The sequence below is a fragment of the Mus musculus genome, chromosome 16, assembly GCF_000001635.26.
Source record: "Mus musculus strain C57BL/6J chromosome 16, GRCm38.p6 C57BL/6J".
NCBI lineage: Eukaryota > Metazoa > Chordata > Mammalia > Rodentia > Muridae > Mus > Mus musculus.
This window is the reverse complement of record NC_000082.6, coordinates 43,420,293-43,445,709: the sequence shown is the minus strand read 5'-3', so window position 1 is coordinate 43,445,709 and position 25,417 is coordinate 43,420,293. Positions and strand designations below refer to the sequence as shown.

The 25,417-nt window shown below is 39.6% G+C and overlaps 1 protein-coding gene across 48 annotated transcripts in view; it reads right to left on the bottom strand.

Annotated features, from left to right (window-relative positions):
- The window catches only part of Zbtb20 (zinc finger and BTB domain containing 20), a 758,704-nt gene that overhangs the window by 188,683 nt on the left and 544,604 nt on the right, over positions 1-25,417 (bottom strand). The gene's annotated exons all lie outside the window — the stretch shown is intronic.

Below are 25,417 nucleotides of genomic sequence, written 5' to 3'. Positions count from 1 at the left end.
CATCTTATAGGAGCTTAAATTCTACAAGAGGGAACAGAAATTAAGTAAGAAAACCTTAATAAACCATAAAACTTTATTTTGTGTCATACAAACAATACCTTATTATCTAAACCCTTTTAGTCTTGAGGAATGCTCAGGATATTAGCAATACTTAAACATATTCCTAAATCACACATTTTTATTATTTCTCTTACATTCTTGCATCTCTAAAAAAAAAGTCTGTAATATCCTTAAGATCAATGAACTTCAACTATTCTCAAGTTTCCAGTTAAACACAGTTCTACTAGTACTGAAGAACAATCATGTTACTCCATGGTTTCTAGAATAATGACCAGCCTAGTGAATTTTCAGAGTGAGGGTGGGGTCTGTGCTAGTGAATGCACAGGTTAGAGATGCTTAGACAGGACATCTCGACAGCTATATTTATCTATTAGTCATTAAGCCACACAACACACAATTAAGCAATTCTCAAGTGCTGGGGATGGTAGGATTGTGCACAGGCCAGATCTGACACTGGTCCTCATAACATTTACACTATGGGAAAAACATGAACAGGGACATCATGGTTGCTTCCCTTATGACCCTGGTAAGAATTTAGGGAGGGTGCTAGGAAGATACCTGGGTTCAGAGATGTGCCCACAGGACTTTCTGGGAAGAGATTCTTGAAGAAGTGGTGCCTGAATCCTCTGCTGGGGATGGGGATGCATTATTTATTCAAGCTAAGAGCCTGAAGTCTTGGGTTTTCCCTTCTTCATCTCTTCACCCATGTATACACATTTCAAATACTTGAAAGCGTTTTTCAAATATCCTAAGAGCACCAAATCTAATCAAAAGTGAAGGACTCTCCACAGTAAAGGGACCAAAAATAGAAGGGGGAAAAAAGCCCTAATCTCACCACTTGTTTTGAAAACACCCCAAAATGATCAGAATACATTATAAACTAAAACATATGAATTAATCACTCGCCAAGTTTCATTTTAAACCCAAAGCCATGTTGAGGTTCATAACTGAAAAGAATCTCTTCAATTCTGAGCTTGTCTTTTCTTTCCTGGCTCTCGGATGGCTGGAAGCATTTGCTGTTAGGCTGCTTGGAGAGAAAGGGATCTCACTGGTTGGAAACATGAAACACACATTTTCCAGAACATAGTTCCGTGAGATCAGTACTTGTTCACAGCTATACTCCTGATAAGTACAAGAATGCCCGGTAGACAGCAGAGGCTCAAAAAGCCTCTCTGTCCATCTGTCTGTCTGTCTCCCCCTTCCATGTGTGTATATGTGTGTGTGTGTGTGTGTGTGTGTGTGTGTGTGTGTGTGTGTGTGTGTGTATGGTTTATGCATTTACATGGGTATGTGCACTCGTGTCAATTAGAAAGCCAGAGATAGATGCTGCCATTTTCTTCAGTTGCTCTCTACCTCAGTTTTTGAGCTGGGGCATCTCATTGAACCCAAAGTGCATCAATTGCGCCAGGTTGGCCAGCCAATGAGCTCTAAGAACCCATCTGTCACCACCTCCTTTCTCTAGTGTCCCAGTTCTAGATTACAGGTATGCACTGCTGGGCCCAGTTTTCCATGAATTCTGAGGACCTGACCTCAAGCTCTCTCCCCAGACCCTCATGAATAACTAATTAAACCAATAGTTTGGGTCTTCACGTGTTCTCTATCTCATGTCTTATTGGAGTTTCATCTTGCTTTATGACAGTGGTTCCGAGTCTGGGGCTATTTTTGTCCTCATTAGGGGACATACACATTTTCAGCTGTCAAAGTTCAAGAGTTGTTCCTGACACAAGGAATACTGCTAAATGTACTGTACACATCAACTGGGTCAAAGTTATAAGGGCCTACTTCAAATCCTGTGTTTCTGTTGTGTTGTACACTGGAGTCTGCTCTGCCCTGCATTTGGATGGAAGATGTGTCCTGAAAGAAGCATTCCAGAGGGGCCGGTTACCTTCCTTCATTCCTTCTCTAACCAGCAGAACTAATCCCACTCTAAGACATGCTTGGAGAAAAGCAGCCTTGCCATTTGTTTGTCCCACTAGATCAGTATGTACTTACTGAGGAACTTACGTGAAAGACTGTACCCAAAATAACAGTGAATAATTCCTTACAGAATATTGCTAAGTTTTCTGAGTTTACTAAAGAATACTTCCTAATTTCAGTGAAAGTAGACTGTTTAGATGCTAGTAAGGAAAGGATCTTCCTTCTCTCGCAGCTTAAGGACGTCTTGTAAGGCTCAGCACACCAGGTTATCTTTTATCATGATAAATCATATCACCTATTCTATCAAATCTCAGGAATGAATCTTAGACCCTGGGTTTGTAGCACGTCCTCTGCTGCCTTTCTTGCCCTGCACATTGAAATGCTGGTATTTGATTCCCAATCCAATGGAGAAGCTTGGGGCACAGGGCAGGGCATGTGCCAGTTTCCCTACTATGAGGGCAGCTCCAGCAATCATGATGTTGTGGCCTGTAACCCAGTTACCATAGAGACGGAATACATTAAGAGTGCATACAGCATTGTAACTGGGAGGGAAGACTCTTTTTTTAAGATATACAGATAAGACACCAGAGAAAAGAGGCTGCTAAGGGAGAAGTAAAGCAGAACCAAGTCCCCATGAGTACAGAGTCTAGGAAACAGAAACAGCAGAGACTACAACTATAGCAAGACTACCATGAGCTTCCCTCTCATTGGCTGCCTCTAGAAAATGTCAAATATTGGAGGCAGAACACATATTCCAAAGGTATAGAAATGATGTCAGAAATAAGATAACTTTGGTTTTTATTTCTTTTGTTTTGTTTGTTTTTGAGACTGGGTCCAACTCTATATCCCTAACTAGATTGTTACTTTCTATGAAGTCCAGGTTGACCTTACATTCACATAGATCCTCTGTGAATTGCCTCTGACTCCTGACTGTAGGGATTAAGTTTGTGTGCCTGGCCTGGGAATTACCCAAGTTCTTAGATTCTGTTTCCTTCCCTGAGGGTGGAAAGAAATAGAACAAAGATGTCTTTCATCCCATTGCTTAAGACAGGAGTCTCCTTTAATATCCCCACGGTTTGAAACAATTATAGCCAATGGATATGAGGCTTCACAGAACAGAGATTGGAAAACAGAACAGATAAGTGATGTGGGCGTTGTTGTTCATATATAAACAGACTTATTTCATAGTTTCCTAAAAGCAATGACGGTTTCATGTAGACAATTTTGTTGTCCTTCCTATTTTGATGAACAGAACTATTACTGAAATCAAGGCATGCCTGGAATATAAGAGGTCAGGAATCAAGTTTCTGAAGTTTTTAAATAGAAAGACAAACTAAAGTGAGGGTGTACATTGGTGTCACAATGGGTGAGAGTTAATTAGAACAAAAGTATCAGACAAGTTTTTTGATGTCTGGCTCTTGTAATGTTTCATAACACTTCAAAATAGTATGTCCACTCCCCACTGAACATTCATTTCTTTCCATTTTAAATGCTTTCATATCTGCATCTTGGGCTCTTAGTCTTCTCTTCAACACTAATGTTTTTATTTCTGATATAGTAGGCAATACAACTGGACATCTCCTAAATTCTATACTCCTGAAGCTAATTCATATTCTTCAAGCTTTTTTCTCCTTTGTTCCCCATGAGAGGAAACAGGATTAACTATTCACACACCTGCCCAACTGATATGCCTTCTCTGTTGCCTTTCATTTATCCCCCAAATAATTACCACTCCCACATAGACAGGCAAACGTAATGCAATTTTTAAATAGCTAAAGATTCTTCTGTGCAGAGAAAGCAAGATTTCCACTATTGACTTTTTAAACTTACAAATTTTATAAGTCTAATTTTATTTAAAACTTACCTTTTAAGAATATATACACATATTAGTCCATTTCTTAACAATTTCCTTTGTATAAAGTAAGAACAAAAGCTTTCAATACAAATGAAGTTTTTCTTAGTAGGCAGAAAATCTGGAACCTCAAACTATTTCAACTGTTAGTCAGAGGCACCAAGGGCACCAATAAACACATCGGCTATTTTTATAGTCACTTGACAGCGAGGGGTTTTAAGTCTATACCTTATTAGGGAAGTTTCCAGCCGTGCTCTCCTGTATGTTTGAGTTCTACTCTTATCTAATTTTATAAATAATTTCCAGAGCTGCTGATGGTGCACAGTGTGGTGTGTCACCACTAACCCTGTCTCTGGTTTCTGGCAACTTCCGGCCTCGCCATCTCTCAGCGTTACTGCACATGTCTATAGCACATCAGCTAGGCTAGCATTGCCTGCCACTTATTTCAGTGGCCCATTGTATTATGCTCTCTTGTTTCCAAGTCTCTATGCATGGCACTACTCATCTAGAGTATCCATATTCCCTGACAAACATTTACTGAATGAAAAAGAAAAATAAACACTTTGGATGTTGCTGTTTTGGGCATGAAACAGAAATAGTAGCCTATCAAATGTTTTGGATAAACCTACATAAGAACTCTTATTTTCAAAATTAATTTTGAAGAATCTCAAAATTTTGCCATGGAGAATCATGGGGCCCAGACCACAATATTATGTTTTTTTTTTTTTTTTTTTTTTCCATTTTTTATTAGGTATTTAGCTCATTTACATTTCCAATGCTATACCAAAAGTCCCCCTTACCCACCCACCCCCACTCCCCTACCCACCCACTCCCCCCCTTTGGCCCTGGCGTTCCCCTGTACCGGGGCACACAAAGTCTGCGTGTCCAATGGGCCTCTCTTTCCAGTGATGGCCGACTAGGCCATCTTTTGATACATATGCAGCTAGAGTCAAGAGCTCAGGGGTACTGGTTAGTTCATAATGTTGTTCCACCTATAGGGTTGAAGATCCCTTTAGCTCCTTGGGTACTTTCTCTAGCTCCTCCATTGGGAGCCCTGTGATCCATCCATTAGCTGACTGTGAGCATCCACTTCTGTGTTTGCTAGGCCCCGGCATAGTCTCACAAGAGACAGCTACATCTGGGTCCTTTCGATAAAATCTTGCTAGTATATGCAATGGTGTCAGCGTTTGGATGCTGATTATGGGGTGGATCCCTGGATATGGCAGTCTCTACATGGTCCATCCTTTCATCTCAGCTCCAAACTTTGTTTCTGTAACTCCTTCCATGGGTGTTTTGTTCCCACTTCTAAGGAGGGGCATAGTGTCCACACTTCAGTCTTCATTTTTCTTGAGTTTCATGTGTTTAGGAAATTGTATCTTATATCGTGGGTATCCTAGGTTTTGGGCTAGTATCCACTTATCAGTGAGTACATATTGTGTGAGTTCCTTTGTGATTGTGTTACCTCACTCAGGATGATGCTCTCCAGGTCCATCCATTTGGCTAGGAATTTCATAAATTCATTCTTTTTAATAGCTGAGTAGTACTCCATTGTGTAGATGTACCACATTTTCTGTATCCATTCCTCTGTTGAGGGGCATCTGGGTTCTTTCCAGTTTCTGGCTATTATAAATAAGGCTGCTATGAACATAGTGGAGCATGTGTCCTTCTTACCGGTTGGGACATCTTCTGGATATATGCCCAGGAGAGGTATTGCACAGCTAAACAAAGAATTCTCAACTGAGGAATATCGAAGGGCTGAGAAGCACTTGAAAAAATGTTCAACATCCTTAATCATCAGGGAAATGCAAATCAAAACAACCCTGAGATTCCACCTCACACCAGTCAGAATGGCTAAGATCAAAAATTCAGGTGACAGCAGATGCTGGCGTGGATGTGGAGAAAGAGGAACACTCCTCCATTGTTGGTGGGAGTGCAGGCTTGTACAACCACTCTGGAAATCAGTCTGGCGGTTCCTCAGAAAATTGGACATAGTACTACCGGAGGATCCAGCAATACCTCTCCTGGGCATATATCCAGAAGAAGCCCCAACTGGTAAGAAGGACACATGCTCCACTATGTTCAATATTATGTTTTGCATTAAAAAAAATTCCTTTCAACTCAGTACAAGAAAGGCTTACCCTTTCCTACAATTTATCTAAAAATATTTATGAACACCCAATGCAGTGGCATAGGGTGAGGCACAGGGGATGTCTTGGAGGGCAAAATGGACAAAACCCCAAAGAAATAAGCACCTAAGAGAAAGCCTTAGATGGTGGAGCCTATGATCCATTGCAAATGGAGACAAATGTGCCAATCAAGCACATGTTTGAAGGGAGTAAGTGATAAGAAGCAAATGGTGGGCCTCCAGGAACAGAAGGATGGTTGCTTGAATCAGGGTAGCTATGGTCTGAGTGGTAAGAGACTGGGTGCGTTCTGCAGGTTAGGTAAGGCCTTGCTTTAGAGTGAAGATTCAGTAAAAGCCTAATAATGAGGATTGGCAAGATTTATTCAGGGAAAACCTTTGCAGCAGTGTGAAAAGCAAGTGCAAAGGACCTGCAGACACACAGCGGGGAGGGGGGGGGGGTCGGGGCTGGGGAAGAGGGAGAGAAGGTTCCAGTGCGACTGAGTGGAGAGTGTGGTATGGATCCTCTCCTCACCTGGCCTTTTCTTTCACTTGAGAGAAGCCTCCCAGCCCTGACAGTTGGGAGCAGAGGACTGGCATGAGCTGACTGTTTACCTAGCACACTGCGGAGGGGCTTCCTTTGGAGAATAGCCTGGATATTTTAAGGGCAGAAGCAGGAAGTGTAGTGAGGGAACTCCAGAAACAATCCGTGTAAGGAAGGAAAGCGTTCTGAGTCAGTAGAGAGACGGGATGGGATGAGCGGTATGGATTGGAGGTTATACTGCTGGGTTTGCTTATTGGTTGGATTTGTGAGAGACATAAAAGGCTGACAGAGAGATATGGTTTCAATTTGAGCAACTCTTAGGATGGAGATACCATTCACCTAGGGGGTTAGCCTGCATATTTGTTAGATAAAATATGTATTCCTAGTATGTTAAGTTTAAGATGTTCATTAGACATGCAGTGGAAATGTTAAGTAGGAACCAAGTGTGGATCAGAGACTCAAGCTAGGGTGAATATTAAGGGAGTGATTGGAGAGATTGGAAGGAAGTAGTTCAGAGATTAGTTGCTAAGACCCTTCGATGTTTACGTCATGGGGATACAGGAATACACCCAGTGAGGGAGATTGCAAGGGAGTGGCCTGTGAAATGGGAGAAATCAGGAATGTGTGAATGAATTGAAAGTCAAGTGTTTCATGGGAAAGGAATGAGGCGGGTGAGACAGAAGGGAAGAGAGGAAGAGTGTGACTTGGTCACTGAGGTTAGCTATATGTATGGCACTGGAGCGCCAGCATAGCCAGTTTCATTATTTTTACTTGTGAAAAAGCTAATCAGAGGAAGCTGGAGAGAGTTTATGAGATCTTAGACACCCTTGGAACTGTAAACTAGTATTTACTGGGACAGTAGGCTATCAGAGAGGGTGAGGGCCAAGAGAGTAGTTAGGATGAGAGGGGTTACAGTATGTTTGTATGGTGACAAGAATTATTTAGAATTAGAGAAATGATTAGAATTATTTAGAGAAGAAAACAGATAAAGCACATGAATTCAGCACACCTTCTCAGAAACATTATTCATGAGTATAGGAGGTGTGGATGTGACACACAAGGATGAGGACACTGAGGCAGGGGTGCACAGATTGCCTACAGTTGTGGGGACAAAAAGCAGAGGCTGTGGGCACTGATGTGAGAGGGGATGTTTGCTGGAGAGCAGGTATGTGTGAAGTTCCTTCTAGCCTACCTGCTTTTCTCTTCTCAGTGAAGGGGAAAGGCAGGAAGGGCAAGGAAGGAGACTGCAAGCTGGACAGAGGGAAAGCTGTGAAATACTCTTGTAGAGATGCAGGAAAAGACGCTGTGGGCAGCAACAAAGGCCACTTGCAGATATCATGAAATTTAAGGGAGAGTGGTCTATGTGCTTGCTTTTGGCTCTAGCAGAGTCAAGGTGGCATGTGGGCTTGGATCAGGGTGGGTGGCTGGTTCTGATCTCTACAGTGAAAAGCATAGAGCTGTAAGAGAACAAGTGTGTGAGGTGTGTGGCCTTCAGAACCTCAACTACACAAGGAAGTGAGGATATGAGAGCCTCTGGACAAAATTAATAAATTAAGGGGTCCTATGGGCTTCAGAAATTGTTAATAGGGCTAACAGAGAGATTGGGCTGTGAAGATGTGAGGTAGTAATTGGAGAGTGGATGCCTGTAATTGAGATTATGGGCAGTTGTAATTATTAGTAATTAAAATGTCAAAATTACAGCCGCAGCAATGAGAATCTGGAGCGGGGTAGAGGGCAGATCACGAGAGTTCAAGGAAGCTACTGGATTAGTGAGTAGTGGCTGAGTGAGTGATGATGTAACCAGGAGGCCTGGTGGGAACCCTGAGCCTTTCTGGCCTCCTCAACTCTCCATCACTTCCCATCTTTCTAGTGTCTGCAAACTTTAATTTTCCAGAGTCCATAGCTATAAACACACCCCATCCTTTCTTTTCTTTAATCCATTTCTTTGCTCCCTCATTTTTGTCCCCCACTCCGCCATCCATGCATGCCTCTCTTTATGGTCACACTGAGCTGTTCTCGGTGGCACTCATCGCTATGTGAAATGATCATTTTAGCATATTTGGTTTGTTTGTTTTTTTCTCTTCACTAGACTATAAGTTCCATTAGTGGGATGGAAGACAATATACCCTCAATAAGTACTTCAAGAGTGAATGGCTCATGACATACTACAAGCCCGTGTTTCCTCAGGTTCACATGACAGCCTCATTTAACACCACACTGCTCTCTTCCATTCAGGGCATCCATCTTACTCGGCGGTCACCTCCTGCCCCAGCGTATTAATTTCTATCTTTAAAAGTTTCATCAAATTAATTCTGTCTCTTCCCCATACACGAGTTCTGCAAGGATAGCTTTCCCATCCCCATTCTGAGGCCTGCTGATCAATTCTGACTTTCAAGTCCTGAAACCCCTGCTACCTGCTGCCTCTCTTTCCCAACTGCTTCTGGGTTGTTAATCTTCCTCTAACTTTGAAAATATTCTTGTCTTTAGGCTCAAAGATATAGCTTTACATTTATGGTACAACTAATAAGAACTGCAGACAATGCCAATGGATAATAGATGTTAAATAACAAAACCAAAACCAACCGCCCTGTGGCTTTACTTGTTAGCTTTCTCCAATTCTGTCTTCAGCAGTCTGATACATTCTACTTTTTTATTGCCCTTTCCCTTTGCCCCTATCCAAACCCGAGCATCCTTTTGCTGTATCAATACCTTCCTCAGGCCCAGAACCATGTCCTCTGTTTGCCGTGCAATTCCTGGCACAGCAATTTCCTCATTAAATTGTTGTTCATGCCACTGTTGCTCCTGGATTCTCTCGGCAATTTTAGCATATTAAGAACATAGTTGCCAAGATCATCTTCCCCCTTGGTTTTTAGCTTCTATTTATTTTTAATATACAATTTCCTGTCTGTCAAACTTTATGTATCCTCTTGGAGTTTCTTTTCCTGGCTTTGTCACTGGCCTGGCTCTTCTCTTTCCTCCGTATCAGTCACCACTGCTCAGTTTGCTCTTTGTCTCATTCGAGAAAAATCAATCAGCTTTCCTGCCTTCTTCTAAGCCTTCTTGTATATTTAGAATAGTTTCTCAAATAATATAAATTTATAATATTTATGAATAAATGACACAATGCCAAGATATTCTGTCTTTTCTTTCAAATAACATCTGAAGATGCACCTGTACACCCGAGTTCTATATTTAAGCTATTGAATAAGTACCATCCGTCCATCTGTCTTCATTCTGTCTTATGTTTTACAGGACCTGCTCAAGGGTGGAATTTGAGGCCCTGTGGACTGCCTGGGATAGTTCACAAACTGGCCTTTGCTCTATACACTTGTTTCTTTGACAAATAATAAATAATAATAGTAATAGCCCACTGTGAATTTCTGCATTCTATTCATAAATCCCTGGAAATGAGAAAACTAACAACCAGGAACCACAATAGAAACAATGAAACAAAAGTAACCTCTTACTGGGTTTTGTTACAGTAACACATACTTCCAAGGACCTATATTCTAATAATTACCTGCTTAATTCATTTGCAAATTGTTCCTTTGCCAACACTATGTATAATATCAGATGCCTACGTGGCTTACAGGACAGGGAAAAACAAGCAGAACATTACAGCTATGTAGGGGATCAGAGAAAAGCAGCAAATAAGAGGTTTACTCTGTTGGGTGCACAGTTTGTAAGAATTAGTCTCATAAGTAGAGCTACTTGACAGAGTATCAGCCTGGTCCCCCACATCCCCTCCTCCCCGCTTCCACTTTCCCACTCCAGATCTTTCTGCAATAATGGAAGACTTTCTTTTTGCCTTTTTCTTATTCCAGGTGGGAAGTGTATCGTTTTGCATGAAAAAAAAATCTGTTTTTCTTGGGCATATAACAAATGGTCCGACTGAAGCTGCTGAATGAAAATGGCAATGTGCTTAATGAAGGAGGAGGGAACTGGCGTTCAAAGGGCAGAGAGCATCTCTGTGTCTGCAGATGAGCCCCATTTAAATCCTTTTCAAATGAAGACCAGAATGTTAGGATTGTCCTGTTTCTGCAGTGGCCACTAGATGGCAGGTCCAAAAATCTCACTGGAGGGTAAGTGGGCCATGCAACTGACAAAGCCAGCATTGGTTTCTCAGAAGCCAAGGCATAGGACAATTCCACACTGCTTCTGCGGGTGGAAGTGATGGATGCCCTTTGGTATTTAGGATTACAGAATGTTGTCACCAGATACACAACCAGAAACAGTAGATCTTTAGATAGCCATTATCAGGTGTTCTCAGAGTTGGCTTTTTGAACGGTCACCTGATTTTACTGGTCTTCTCAGTATCTTACCATAATCCTAAGGATATAAAAGAATAGTTGCCAAACTTGCCTCATGAAGAACAGACTGATGGGCTGTAGCAGGGTTGCCTACACCTGCACATTGTTTAAGAATACATACACTAGTTACCAATAGCTCTAATTTACTATTATATATGTTTATTTCATATAATGGAGGCTGACCATTTAGTCTTCTTGTTAGCTATTTTGGAAAAGAGAATGATCCAAGAGATCTTGAATCCAAGAGATCTGTTTAGTAGACGAAAACAATTCTAACTCATGATTAGAATGAAAGAAGTTTAGAATAACTTCTGGGTAGTAGATTGTGCAGTTTTTAATTTCCTTACACTGCGACATGAGAGTCCTCAAAGCTGGTCTTCTAGGTCTCTATAGGAAGCCATCCTTGCGCCAATTATTCTGAAGATGGATTGAGACTTTTCCTTTGAACTTTTTTTGTTGTTGTTGTTTATATTATCCTGATTTTAACTACGTGGACACTGAGTACTTTTCTTATCTTTTAATTAAAAACTGACCTTATGATTTTTTAAAAGTAGAGAATCATAAGCTCCAAGATAATTTATTATTCTCACTAAAGAAAATGTGTTCTAAAGTCAAATTTATTTTTGTACAAAAGCTGTGACATGCATTTTGATATACATTTAGGCATCTATGCCAATTAAAATCCTGTAACAATAAAAGTAACACAGACTCAATTATAGCCATGCAACTCGCCTGTCAGTCACCTTTTGTTCTCTTCTCTTTGAAAATTTAGGTAAAAGAATAACAGTAATATGTTGATTTTATCCATCCTTGTTTGTGGACATAAAATGTCGACATAAGACGAAAGAGAGAGAGAGAGAGAGAGAGAGAGAGAGAGAGAGAGAGAGAGAGAGAGAGAGAGAGAGAGAGAGAGAGAGAGAGAGAGAGAGAGAGAGAGAGAGAGAGAGAGAGAGAGAGAGAGAGAGAGAGGGGAAGGAGAGAGAGAAACACGAACACATACACTGGTCTCCAGAATAGAATATAAAATGCATCCCCCCTTAGAATAAGTATGTTTTATATTTATTTATACCCTTAGCATAAATTTCATACTAGCACCGATGATTTCCATTAGTTTGAAGGTAGGAATTAAAGTAAGACCAAACTAATTTATGATGAAATTCTATGGTTATTTCTGCAAAATCGTGGTAAAATAAATGCCAACCTTCTTCTCTGATCACAGAAAGCACTGAGTAGAGCTTAGAGCCCTGGGTTTGCTCTCGTTTTAACAGTGACTCACTGTGTCAAATCTAGAGTCCATGACCTCCTTGGGTGCCTCTCCTCTGAAATGAGAGTGTTTTAAGGTGAATACCTACAGTTCTTCTCTGCTTTAATAAATGCAATATCCAGCTAAGTAAACTGCCACGCATGGCAGATCCCTTTATCTCTGAGACTGCATGGCATTTTCAGATGAGAGAGGAACACTACTGTTATGGAGCTTATATGAAACCTACGATGACTCTACAGCCCTACATCTACACAAAGGGGTGGGGCTGGAACGGGCTCCTCCGTTGCCACTCCCTTCTCATTCTGTAACACCCGTATGTACTTAATTGTCTGCCATCCTAAATCCTACCCAAGAGGCCAGTTCTGGTCCTTAGGCAATTGTTGACTATTCCAAAGACCTTTTACCTTTCTCTTGGGCATGCAGGAAACCTCCTTTCCCCAGGCTTCCATGAAAACAGAGCCTCGTGACCACATTCTGGCCAATGGAATCCTGGTGGAATGATACATACTGCTCTGAGTCTGGCTCAGAAAAACTTTTCTCTGTTGTTTTCGTTTTCTCTAGTCTTCTGTCTGGATGTAATACTCAAGGTTACTCTAAAAGCCATGTCCAAGAGATGATGGAGTCTCTGCCAACCTGAATCCATGATTAGTTTTGCATGAGCAAAACAGAAAGTTCTATTATGTTAATCCACTAAGCCTTGCAGGTTTATGTATTAGAGAATCTAATATTACCTGAAGTAAGAGCCCTCCTAAACCAGACACACTGGTTCTATTCCAAGAGACCATTTATGTCTCACAATGATTTCTATCATGTTTTTTTTTTTTACTTATATGCAAGAGCTTTGTGTGCAATAAATGCATTTTATTCATTCTCTCCAAACTGTAGTTATTTCAATGATTTCAAAATAGAACATAACTAGTTCAGAAATTACAGAAGGTAATAGAAATAGTTTTGATTAAAGAGTACCATAGCTATTTGTCTTACTCTATATAAGTAGAGGATAATATTATTTTTACACTTATTTTTGGTTTGAAAATACACTGTGGTCACTAAAGCAACTTAATATATTTTGTATACTGTTTCCTAACAATTTATCTTTAAAGTACACACAGAATTATTTCTAAAAATTAGGACAATAGCAAGTGAAAGAACATTAATTGAAAAAGGTAAGAACTATGAGTGTACATAAAAAAGGGGTGCTTTTAGGGCAAGGCTTTTGGATCCCTTGCTGTGCACGCGTGCACCCCACCCCCACTAATTAAACATTAAAAAATGGCAAGTATTTTAGTAAAACAGGCTTCTACCACCTATGAGATTCCAGCTCCACATTCAAGCAGAACAGTGCTCTTTGGGCATGCTGTGTCAGTGCGGGCGTTCTCCTTGCTGAAGGTGGCTATTTCTAGTTTCAGTTTGATTCAAGCTTACCAGTGCTGTGCCTGAGGCAGTTAACCTTCGGTTCCTTATCAACAGTGGCTGATTTTTTTGTTTTTGCCTTCTCTCTTGGATCCTTTCTTGTCTTCTCTTTGGCTCTTCTATCCTCTCTGCTTCCCAAGTACTGAAATGTTCTAGTTCTATTCCCAGGAGTTTTCCCTTTAAGCTTCTGCTTGGGTCACCCTGTCCATTCTCAGGACTTACCATGTGGTCAAAGGCAGCTACTCTATCCAAGACCTTGCTGCAGAGCTTGAGCTCTGCAGGACCTGTGGCATCTTGAGTAGTCCAGGACATCCTTAGCATCTGACAGTCACCTTAAGGGCAAGTTCCAAAGCAATACAATCTCTGCCCTTCCGGAGCACATCACTCTTCCTTCCCTATGTTTTCTTTTCCCTGAGGATGACATCAACTTAGAAGTAGTACTTGGAAGCACATTACTGTGCTAGACACAAGTTAGCGTCATCTGGAAAAAAGAAACTGATAAGTGTCCCATCAGACTGGGCTGTAAGTGAGTCTGTGGAACATTTTCTTGCTTAGTGTTTGATGTGGGAGGGCCCAGTTGACTGTGAGTGGTCCACTCCTGGGATGATGGTCTTGGTTTATAGCAAAGTAAGCTGTGTGACCAGTGGATAACAAGCCATTAACCAGCACTCCTTCATGGTCTGTGCTTGTACTAACCCCTTGGTTTCTCTCAATGATGGATTTGGATCGGGATATGTTTGTTTACAGTATGCTATCACAGCAATAGGACACATAGTAGGATAGTTAGTTTCTCTGCTGTGTCTCTTACTGGAACCAGCCATAAAACCCTAGTTTTATAGTGTTTTTGAGATGTTTAGTCTAAGCTTAAGGATTAGGGAAGTGGGAGACAAATTAAAAATAGGATTCTTAAACCCTATGTCAAATATCTACTATTCTGAATTTCTTGCACAGACTATGTTTTTAAAAAAAGACCACAAGTACAGAATATAATGAAAAAAGTTTTTCATATCATTTTATGATGCCAGCATTCCATTAAAGCCTGCACAGAACCTTAACATCAGTTGTAAGATGGTATGTAAGGTGTGTAAGACTCTTAGACCAGTCTCTCATATTTGAAACACATGCTCTTCACCCTAATTCTCATTATCTGAAACCAAAGCAAGCAATGACAAGGAAGGAGTTTTATGAGGTAAATGGAGCTGTGCTCACTGATGGCCCTTTAGTAACCTTTGTGAACTGGAGTTTTAAAAGATGTCTTTATTGTGCATACCTCATGAAATTCTAGGGTTGTGGGTATTGCTCATTTTGGAACAAAATGGAACATTTTGGAACTATGGGCTCACACTTAAGTAATATATTTTTCTTTGATGTACAAATGAGGCTGCCCCTATTTAATAATTTGTTTTGGTTTCTTAAAATTTACTCTTCAGTGTTTTCCACAATTCTTCAACATTAGAAAAAAAACCCACTGTAGCAACCAGGTCCCTTCTTTTTTTCTAACTGTGATATATTTATCATCTATTACACAGACCTCCTCTGTTGCTTCTTCCCTATATACCACCAGCTCTAACATCTTAAATTTTCATTTGACATACTGCTTACTTAAATTATTTCATGTGTGTTCCCATCCATGGAAATTCATTTTTGTGTGACATAAATCCCTACCCTATTCTATTTCACAGTAATAAAACTTTATACGGAATTGCCAGAGAGATAGGTAACCAACCACGCAGTTTAAATTAAGTGCAAGATACACATGTTTGAATATTCTGCTTTCTGTTTTAGATGTGTAGAGACAGGTCCTGCTTGTATTTGAGCATCCTGTCATCTTTTTCAAACTGGTACTCTTGCTTAAACCTAGGAACAATTTTCTCACTTTGAGTCAAAAGTAACGTCTGCTATGCACAAAAGGCACAGTTATGAAATAATATGTGTGTTAAGTAAATCTCCTCTAAACAATAATTACAGTCAGTGCAGTCTCAAAGAGGCTGCCTCATGACTTGAGCACATGCCAGAGATAGAGCCCCATCTTGCACGGTGTGTCCTCATCCACGCTGTCCCTCTGCACCTTTAACGCTTTCTTTCCCTTGGCCAAGTTAACCTTTGCTAGTTGCCATAGCCATGGTAAATACCCTGTTTATTGGATTTTATTAGCATTTTAAATTTTGACATTTGGAAAGGCACAATCCTCCTTTTTCATTCTGTCATTTCTTAATGTACAAGTGTCCAGGCTCTTTCCAATTTTAAGTTTCTCTCGCTTAGCTTCAGAAGATTGTAATTTTGGAAAGTTGCAATTATTCTGCTAGTCCATAGCCAGAACGTATCAATTCTTATAACAAAATTTTGGTAAGAGGCAGTATTCATACAATTTAAGCATCAGCGTTTTAGTTCCATAGTGTCTTGCATATTTTAGTGAAATGAAGTTTGGTCTGAATCACCCAGTTAATGAGGTGGATATTCCACTTTTTTTTTTTTTTTGGTGACACAGAGGTAATAATGTTCAATTTTATAAAGCACTGTGGAGTTTCCCAAGTACTTCCATGAACACAACACTTATTTGACTTTCAGCATGTGCTATGGTATAAGCAGCATCCTTTGTGTAGACACTGAAACAGGTTCACAGGCACTCACTTTAATGTCAGCTGCAAGGCCAGAACAAGCTCCCCTCTAAGGTTCTTCTCACCATGCTACATCATTGATATTTTCTTACCCTTACATAGTTAAGCATCTCTTTCTTAGACCATACCCTCCCATCCAGTTCCTAATGCCCTATTGAGACTAGGAGCACATCAGCACACTGAGCCAGCCATCTCTGTTTACATAGACCCTAATGAGATCCTATGACGTGTCTGCCATGTCTCCTATGTTATGAATGTTCATCTTCTTTTGCTTGCAAACAAGATTTTAAATAATATAAATATTATTACTATTGAGCGGAAGGCATTTTGTCCATAAGTAGAGGTGTGGGAAATCAGGAATGTGATATGGAATGTTGACAACAGATGAGACAAGGTCATGAGCTCATGGTCAGGTGACATCAGTACCACAGTGATCATATGTGTGAGGACCAAAGTGGCTCTTGGGGAAGGCCCAGTAAGCGGCACATACAGTGTTTCCACATCCCTGTCTAGGCTGCAGTGGCTTAGAGCTGGTGGAAGCTGGACATTTTGTTCCTTTCTAATGTGTCTGTGTTCCTGGAGCCACAGAGCCACTTCTGCACACTAATCAGTTCTCTAGGTGAGCTTAAGTGCCTAATTATTAAGAGCCCTCCAAATTTCTAGTGTCATCTTCAAAATAGTTAGTGCCCTTTCTGTCCCATTTGCCCCCTGTGCTTGGAACTGAATCAGTATAGCAAATATCCCTAATGAAGAATCATGATACAGGGTTAAATTCACAAATTAAGCAATTCCGTTAGTTTTTATGTCAATTCCTTTTATCTTTGACTCTGTACCTTCATTTGCTTAAAATCCATCCCACTGTGAAACTAAAAACACAATGCTACCACGGCGATTCAAAGAGGACTACTGAACCCTAGGACATTTTCAAATTCTTGCTACCTGTAAGCTCTTGCAATATAGCAGTGTATAACCTGCCTTCCGGGGACTAGTAGGAAAATACATTATCAGATTTAATGCTAATCTTTAGAATCCTAGATTTAATTCCTGCCCAGGTTAAATGCCCTTTTCATTATTACAGTAAAAATACAAAAAAATGATTATAACCATTAATGGAGACTTAAAATATTAACTTTCATCCCAATATCTATAATTAAATGCAAAAAAGCTAAGTTAATGTAATGTTAAGGTTGAGCTTCTAATTGTACAAACGTCATGATATCTAAAATCAAGGTTTCTGGCACCACCCTCACATTTCGACACCAGTCCTCAAATGCTTTTCTATAATAAATGTGTAATTTACATGTGTGATTTACAGCTCCTGGAGGAAAATGTAAAGCATAGCAGATTAGGATTGACCTGGTGAATGTCTGCTTAGAGTATAGTATAATCAACAATAATGGAGAAATACAATTTATGGCCCAGTTGACTGACTAACATATTCCAGTTCAAGAATTTTCCCACTTTCCCTACACATCCTTTAACCTGGCCTTCTGATGAAAAGAACCCATTGTCTGGAAAAGGAAAGGACATGGATGTAGCAAACCAAGCAAACATTCTGTGGACTGAGATAAACGGACTTGTTCCTTTAACACAGTACAAAAGAATAGTCATGTGAAAATGATACCTGAGAGATTAACTCAGACTATGTATTTATGTTTATAGGTACATCCTATAGAAAATCAAAGGCTTTGTGGCTGAGCAGATGAGGACACAACTCATATTAAAGCTACTTACTGTAAGCCAAGTTGACTGCTAGCAAACTGCTTAACTAACCACTTTGCCTGTTTTTATTAAAGTAACAGTACTCGGTCCCAAATGCCAGCACAAAAACAAAGCACACATAAGCCAGGAAAGTCACCAAACAACTCACTTTGTACAACTGTTACAGAGAGAAAATTAGGTAATATATGTTACAAAGGTTCTATAAAGTTCTTCTGGGATTTATGATACTACATCAACTATCAGAACTAGAAAAGGAACAGCCACAATTTAACCATCATTTGGTTGTCTCTAGAGGTTTCTGGAAACCTCCTCCACCCAGACTACTTAATATTCATTTTATTGAAAGCTATAAAGAGGACTTTTTCTTCTATAATGCATATATTAGTCTATGGTTTATTACTGAGTGCCACATATGTTCAATACACGACACGTCAACGTGCATCAGCTAATTCTGAAAACAGGTGAGTTTAATAAATCCTTGAACACTGGGTACACTGCTTAATATTTTTCCTAAGTTTTATGAAACATTTGTGTCTAAACAGAAAATATGCATGAGAAATTCTAGTCTAACATGAGATTTAGAGGGAAAGCTATAAATCATAAACTTAAGGGCATGAAGCTAAAATGCCACCTCCACTATAGTTATAATAAAAACTGCTAAGAGTATTCTAGCAGGAACGAATAAAAATGGCAAGCCTGCTATGGATGGGTGGTGCAGAGCCCAGGAGGTAACCACGTGAGTAAGCAGCTGAGGCAGGATTATCCTTACTTGGGAAGAATTCATTGCACTGGGGAATTAGTGTGTTGGGCTGTCTGGGATGGTGTGTGCAGTGAGGACGGAGGTGGGAAGAAGGATTTTTCATAGGAAAGCAACTAATTCAGCTTGTAGAATGAAAAGGAAAGAGCTGCCCCTGTAAACAGTCATCTCATTTCTGGACCACCAGACAGGCACACAAAAGATACATGTGTTCTACCTACTTGTTTTCTTGCCTCTGGTGTGAGGTGCATAGTAGGTATGTCTTTGTTGAAGCATATCCACTAAGAATAACAGCAAAGATACAAGTACTAATTCTGTGGGGATATTGATTAGTTAATACTTTAAAGACAGTCAGGAATTGTCTCTGGGAGTTGTACAATACAGACAAGTGATAAAGAAACCATAGAAGGAATCATATAGCAAGTATGAATTAGAACTAACAACAAAACTGGAAACAAAAAACCTCACACATTTGACCTAAAAATTATTTTTTCAGAGTCTTAATGGCTTCTTAAGTCAATTCGATGATGTGTAGGATGGGGATTCTTTGAAAACAGAGGGACAACTGGACCAATGTGCTGAACATCACATGGAGGACTCAAAATTACACTCACAGATGCAAGTCAGCGCCCATTTCTGTAATTTGGAACAAGGAGCCCGCCTTTGTGATACTTCAGTTTCGGAATAACTACTATGGTGATTTAGGACGTCCAGGTTTTTGTTAGCATGATACAAACTAGAGTCATCTGGGGAGAGGGAACCTCAAGTGAGGAATTCCTCCATCAGATAGATGGGAGAGTGGACCTCTCTTGACTGCTGGTGGATATGGGACTGTGGGCACTGCCAGTCCTGGGCAGGTTTACATAAGAAGGGCAGCTGAGCAAGGCAGGGTGAAACAAACCAGTCAGCAGCAAGCATCCATGGAGTCAGTTCCTGCTGGGTTTCAATGCTGAGCTATAAGCTCATATTAACTCTTACTCCACAAGATGCTTTGGGTCAGTGTTTAATCATAGCAACAGGGATTCAAACTAGGGTAACTGTAAAACTTTTAGCTAATATGAGCTCTCTTAGGAAATAAGCTGTATACAGCATGAATAACAAACAAACAAACAAACAAACAAACAAACAAGCAAACCTACAGCTTTCTAAACCAAAGACTTCTATTCTCTAAACTTATTCTAATATGGATTAACCTAGGATATACTTTTAAGACTAAACAAAAGGTAAGGATTTGAACAGTTATAAAACACAACTGAGAGCAATGGCTATTTTATGAGGGTGAAAAAAGGTTATCTTTCTACAACAGTTTAAATAAAAGGATTTTGAATTCTTTAAAGATTTTATACAAAATGATAATTTGAGAGTAAACACAAATTTCTAGAAATAGGTAAATATCACTCATTTGACATTTCCCTTCTGACTGTGGGGAACATCATAAAATCAAGTGATAGAGAAATTGCACACGATAACTGTGCACTGAGCACTGCACATGTTTCTGGTCCTGCTCTTAGGTGAACAGGGAACAAGGGGTCTCTGTTCTCATGGAATGAACAATACTTTCTCCTCCTCTTCTCCTTAGGGAAAGACCACCTGGAGCTACACATAGTGGATTTGGTTATAGAGATTAATTAAATTTAGAAGAGTGATCATTTAAATCTCATGTCATTCAAAACTTTTGAAACAGTATTTCATTTAAATCATTTAGGTAGTTTTTCACAAATTGTTACCCTCTTGATGACATGCCAATATTTTTCAATTAGAGTCATTTTTTTAAATTATAAAATTAAAACAAGTCAATAAAAGTAGTGATTTAAAAAAAAAGGTGTATCACCTAAGGCTAATAACATTTCTATAGTGCTGTTTAAACATGACTGTCTAATATGAAGGGTACCTATCAGCTATGTGAAATATCCCAACTTTCTTCATTCCTTCATTCATTCTGTATTACTTAATACCAAAATATGGAAGACAGTATCTCTGGGAACTAATTTTAATCTGACAATATAAATTCAGAAGAATGAGTACACATTTCATATGGTAGTCATGAAGAAATCCTGTCAGACAACTAAAAGGAAATGGCTCATGAATTTGATGCATGTATTGAGATATAACAATTCTACTCACATCTCCTCTTTCTCTGTCGTACGGCACTGCTGATATACATTCGTGTATATGAAGAAGGGGAAAACCTACTTTGAATGTTTGTGCTTCTGGCTAGCCTAGTCAAATAAGAATAAAACTCTCTGCTTCTGGATCCCATAGAAGAATAATCCTCAGATTTTGCATATAACTAAAAGAGCTGTTACAGCCTTTATGGTGTGCAGGGTAAAAGCCATTATTTCTTCAAGGTGATTTGAAAATTGCCCTTCCCAAGACTTCCTGTCTCAAATATAAAGTACCATTTGTATTCTGTTTTATAGTTTGTAAAAATGCTTTCACATGCATTGCATTGTTTAGTTAGAAAGCAGCATTGGCTTTGGTCCCCAGACTCCAGAGTGTTTACTAAAGTAACTACTGGCTATATAGTATGGAGGAGCCACTTACTGCTTTAAGCATCAACTAGTCTCAGTTATAAACAGGCACTGTTACCTACCTTGCAGAAAGGCAGTGATTAGCAACAGTGCAATTGGAGTGTCCATGCCATTAATAACCCATGTCAGAATAATAAGGACTTCTCATAGTCTGTTTCTACTCACCGGGCTGGAAGAAGAGGGTCTTCACAGTTACTTTAGAGTACATTCAACAAGCATCTAGTTAAGAGTAATGGCCTCTTCAAAACTTAAATCCAAACCATCTTCCTAAAATGGTTCTTTACTTCATGGGAAAAAAAAGTCTTTAATACACGTTCAGGGAGAGTCCATGATTTGGAACAAGATGTACAAGATGTAAAATTTAATTCTAGCTCTTCTTTAGCCTTGAAACAGACTGCCCTGCAGCAATCTGTGTGTTTCCATCAGAGTTTATTTGGTGGGATCAAAGAAGATTGGAAGGAGATTTTCTTATATAATCACTGCCCTGCTGGACCTGAGTTTCCACAGTCTATAAGTATAGGGATATCTTTTGGGACTCTTCTCCACTTCCAGATTTTTGATAACTCTCAAACACTAGGCTAGAGCACATTCGAACATTTTGCACAATGTAAGGTGATGGGCACACATTTCTCAGGTTAGACTCTGGCAGTAAGTTTAGTCATACTAGTTTAGGATGTGTACTTCCATCTTCAGACTCCAGCCTATGTGAGGTGCATCCAATGTGCTCATTTGAAGATAAACTCATTTGTAAGTTATAACAACATTGTACAACTGTTTCCATTGCTGTGATAAAAACACCATGACCAGAAGCAACTTAGGGAGGAAGAGGCTTATTTTAACTTACACTGAGGTCATACTCCATCAACTGAGGGAGATCAGGACAGAGACTGAAGGCTGACACCTTAAGGCAGGAACTGAAGGAGATACCACAGTGGAATGCTGCTTACTTGCTTGCTCCTTATGACTTGCACCTGTATTCTTACATGCCTCAGGACACCTGTCTGTGGATGGCACTGTCCACAACAGGATGGGTTTGCTCACATCAATTATTAGGAAAATGCCCAAATAGGCCAATCTTATGTAGGTGCTTTCTTAGCTGAGGTTCCTCTAGCTTGTATTGAGTTGGCAAACCAACCAAACCAACCAACCAAACCAACCAACCAACCAACCAACCAACCAAACCATAAATAACCATAAAAGCCACCGTCCTTCTGCCACTGAGTGGTGAATCAGGTTCATTGTTTGTGGAAGTTCTTGCTTGTTCAGGCAATGTATGTTACTTTCTTTGCACGTTTAAGATCTTACAGACAAAACTCCATCAGGAGTTCTGGGTGTTTCAGCTGATCCTCCAATGTTCTCAACAGGGTAGAGAATCAATGAGTCCCTTTGTAACCTACAGCTGCCATTTTAAAAAGGAAGTGCAGACAATCCAAATGTACTGGTGATTAACAGTGGCCACTGAGTCCCAGACAAGTAAACAAACATTTACTAAAGAAATTCTCTGTGGAGAATCCGTCACCATATTTAAGGAGATACCATCTGATCTCAGAAGATGTTTACAATTCTTGCTGTGAGTGAGGAAAACATGATACCTACACAGGCTAAGCTTAACAAGGATCAAAATATAGAGGGATACAAAGAGTCATCAAGGATGTCAGCACAGGGAATAGGATAAGAAAAATAATGAAGTAGTTTACAGAGGCAAAGAATGTTACAGAGTGGAATAATAGCTTAACAAACATGGACAAGGAAAAGGGCAAGCCAATTGCCTTGCCTAAAGCATCAAAAGTATGGCAGACAAGAGCAAAGGATAACCACATGTAGACAGAGCTGTATGAGGAACCAACGCAATTGGCTTCCAGAGATCACCGAGATTTATTTAACAAAGCCCCATTCATTCCTTTGTAGAGGAAACAGATGCTGATGGACACCTGAAACTGAAACCAAGGCCAAGAAAAGAACAGTGGGAACCATGGGCAGGAATAATTATTCTAAATCACTGAAAACAGAGGGTTGTGAGAACAGCCCACGAAGGGAGAGCGGCCTATTTCTAGAAAGCAGATAAGGGCTACTCTTTTCAAGGGCCACCTCCAGTCTCTGAAGAGAAAGAGACAAGACCAACCAAAGAGATATTGTTGGGAGAGAGCTGTCAGAGTGTAGTTGTTGGCAGAATGAAAATGAAAGACAAAAGGAAGAGTGACCTTTAGAGTAATCCTAGTGCTGAGACCAGAGGAAAGAGCACCACTAGCAAGAATCACAGAAGGAAGAAATGGATACACACACACTTTGAACAGTGTGTGTGTGTGTGTGTGTGTGTGTGTGTGTGTGTATAAAAGTGAATACATCTCTGTAGACCACAGACACACACATATAGGAATGATGGGTTTTGCTACATAATATATAGCTTGCATTTTATTCACTTAACCAATTCTTTATTAGATATGCATTTTACTATATATGAATTCTTTATTAGATATATATTCTTTTCCGTCTTTGGTATACAATAAAACCATGTATAAGGTTTACAATAAAGAAAATGTTCCATCACTGAATGGAAAATACTTTAAATCCTTACTACATTTTTCATTTTTATTTTTTATGTTGGTTTTGTTGTTTGTAATTCATAGGCCACGGACACAGAATTGCTTTCATTACTGACAGATGTGCTTCTCAATATGACTGAAAATCAAGTAATTTCTCTTAGTGTACTTGCATATCTTTTTTCTTAAGCAGCATTTATGCATTTGGATGAAGCCAATAAATAAGATGCCTTTGGGTTACAGTGCATTAGTGTCTATGTAGTTCTACCTTAATCAGAGACCTCAGTGTCTCCTGGAAGGGGTGCATGTGCGCACGCATATTCTATGCTTCACTCAGATTCGGACCTTAGAGACATGGTATTTGATTGCTATATTTTGGATTCTTTTGTGTTTAGGAGAGAAGAGAGGAAACACACCCATTCTGCACAAATACCATGCACAACTCAATGGCAAGGTCCCTCTTGGTGTTCAGTTGAGGTGAAATGAAAATGTGTATGGACCAACTCAAAACTAATCTCTCATAGCATCTCATTGTAGGTACATTGCTTCTGTCCAAAGAAGAGCGAGCCAGGAGATCATTTAATCTTAGAAATAAGTTCATCTAGGAGGACATTAAGATATATTAAGTTTAAAAACACGGCTGCGCTATTTTGCATACATTAATAAACAGCAAAGTTGGGGGACAAACACGGATGTAGTAGTCTTCATAATGTATATGGCCTAAAGCCTACTTTGAAGCAAAGTAACAGTGGGTAGGAAAATAATTTCCTTACAGAGGTTAAAGGAAAAAGAAATAAACAAGCAAAACACTTCACATACTAACGTATAACTATATTTATTTCTGACCTTTGGCTACTGAGAAAATATGGAGAATGACAATTCATAACTATTTTATTAATGGTAGATGCTCTTCTTAGCTCAAGGAAATTAAGTCCTTTATGACATCTATTCTGCTAGGAAGTATTTTTGTATTCATTTTTATATAGTCTCACTCAGTAGTCCTTATCATTTTAAATGAGACCTTTTCTTTACCAAGACATCCTATGTGTTAATTATGGTTGGAAATGCTCTTTATGATGGGTTTGGAAGTCATTTTATAGACCAGGGCAGAGTAGAAAGGGGTAAAGATCCTACTACTCCTGCATTTATACTTCTACTTCTAAGACAGTCAATATATTCTCCCGTTGCTAAATGTTTTCAGGATGATACTATCAGTATACCACAATGGCTTCCTCCTGTCTCCAACATACATAATATAGTTCATTTTCTGTTACTGTGTCATTTGCCTTTTTAAAGAGAAATTTGACTTTCACACAAAATGTTGCCCAGGTCAGGACACAAACAAAACTTACTAATGCCCTTTGAGACTTTTCTCTCTCCCTCACCCATGTTTGAAATCATTATTATAGGAATAATCTTTCCCAGAAAGCTGCTGGCAGAGTTTATTTCATAATGAGTTATAAGTGTTGACCTCTAAATATGTGTGTGTGTGGGTGAATGTCTGTGTCTGTATGTCTGTTTGTTAGTGACGTTATATTTTTGGCAACCCTGTCAACAAAAGTCCATTTTATACCAAATGCTCCCCTTGCTTGAGGAACTGTCACAAGCACTATGGTGCCCTTTGACTGTACTTCCCAGCTTCCTTTCTAGAATGCTGCCTTCTGTTGTTCTCATTTTCCTTTCTTATCATGTTTGACCCTATTTTTCTTACCTGATCACACTATCTCCTCATATATTTTGGTTCAGTGCTAAGTTGTCAGAATTTTT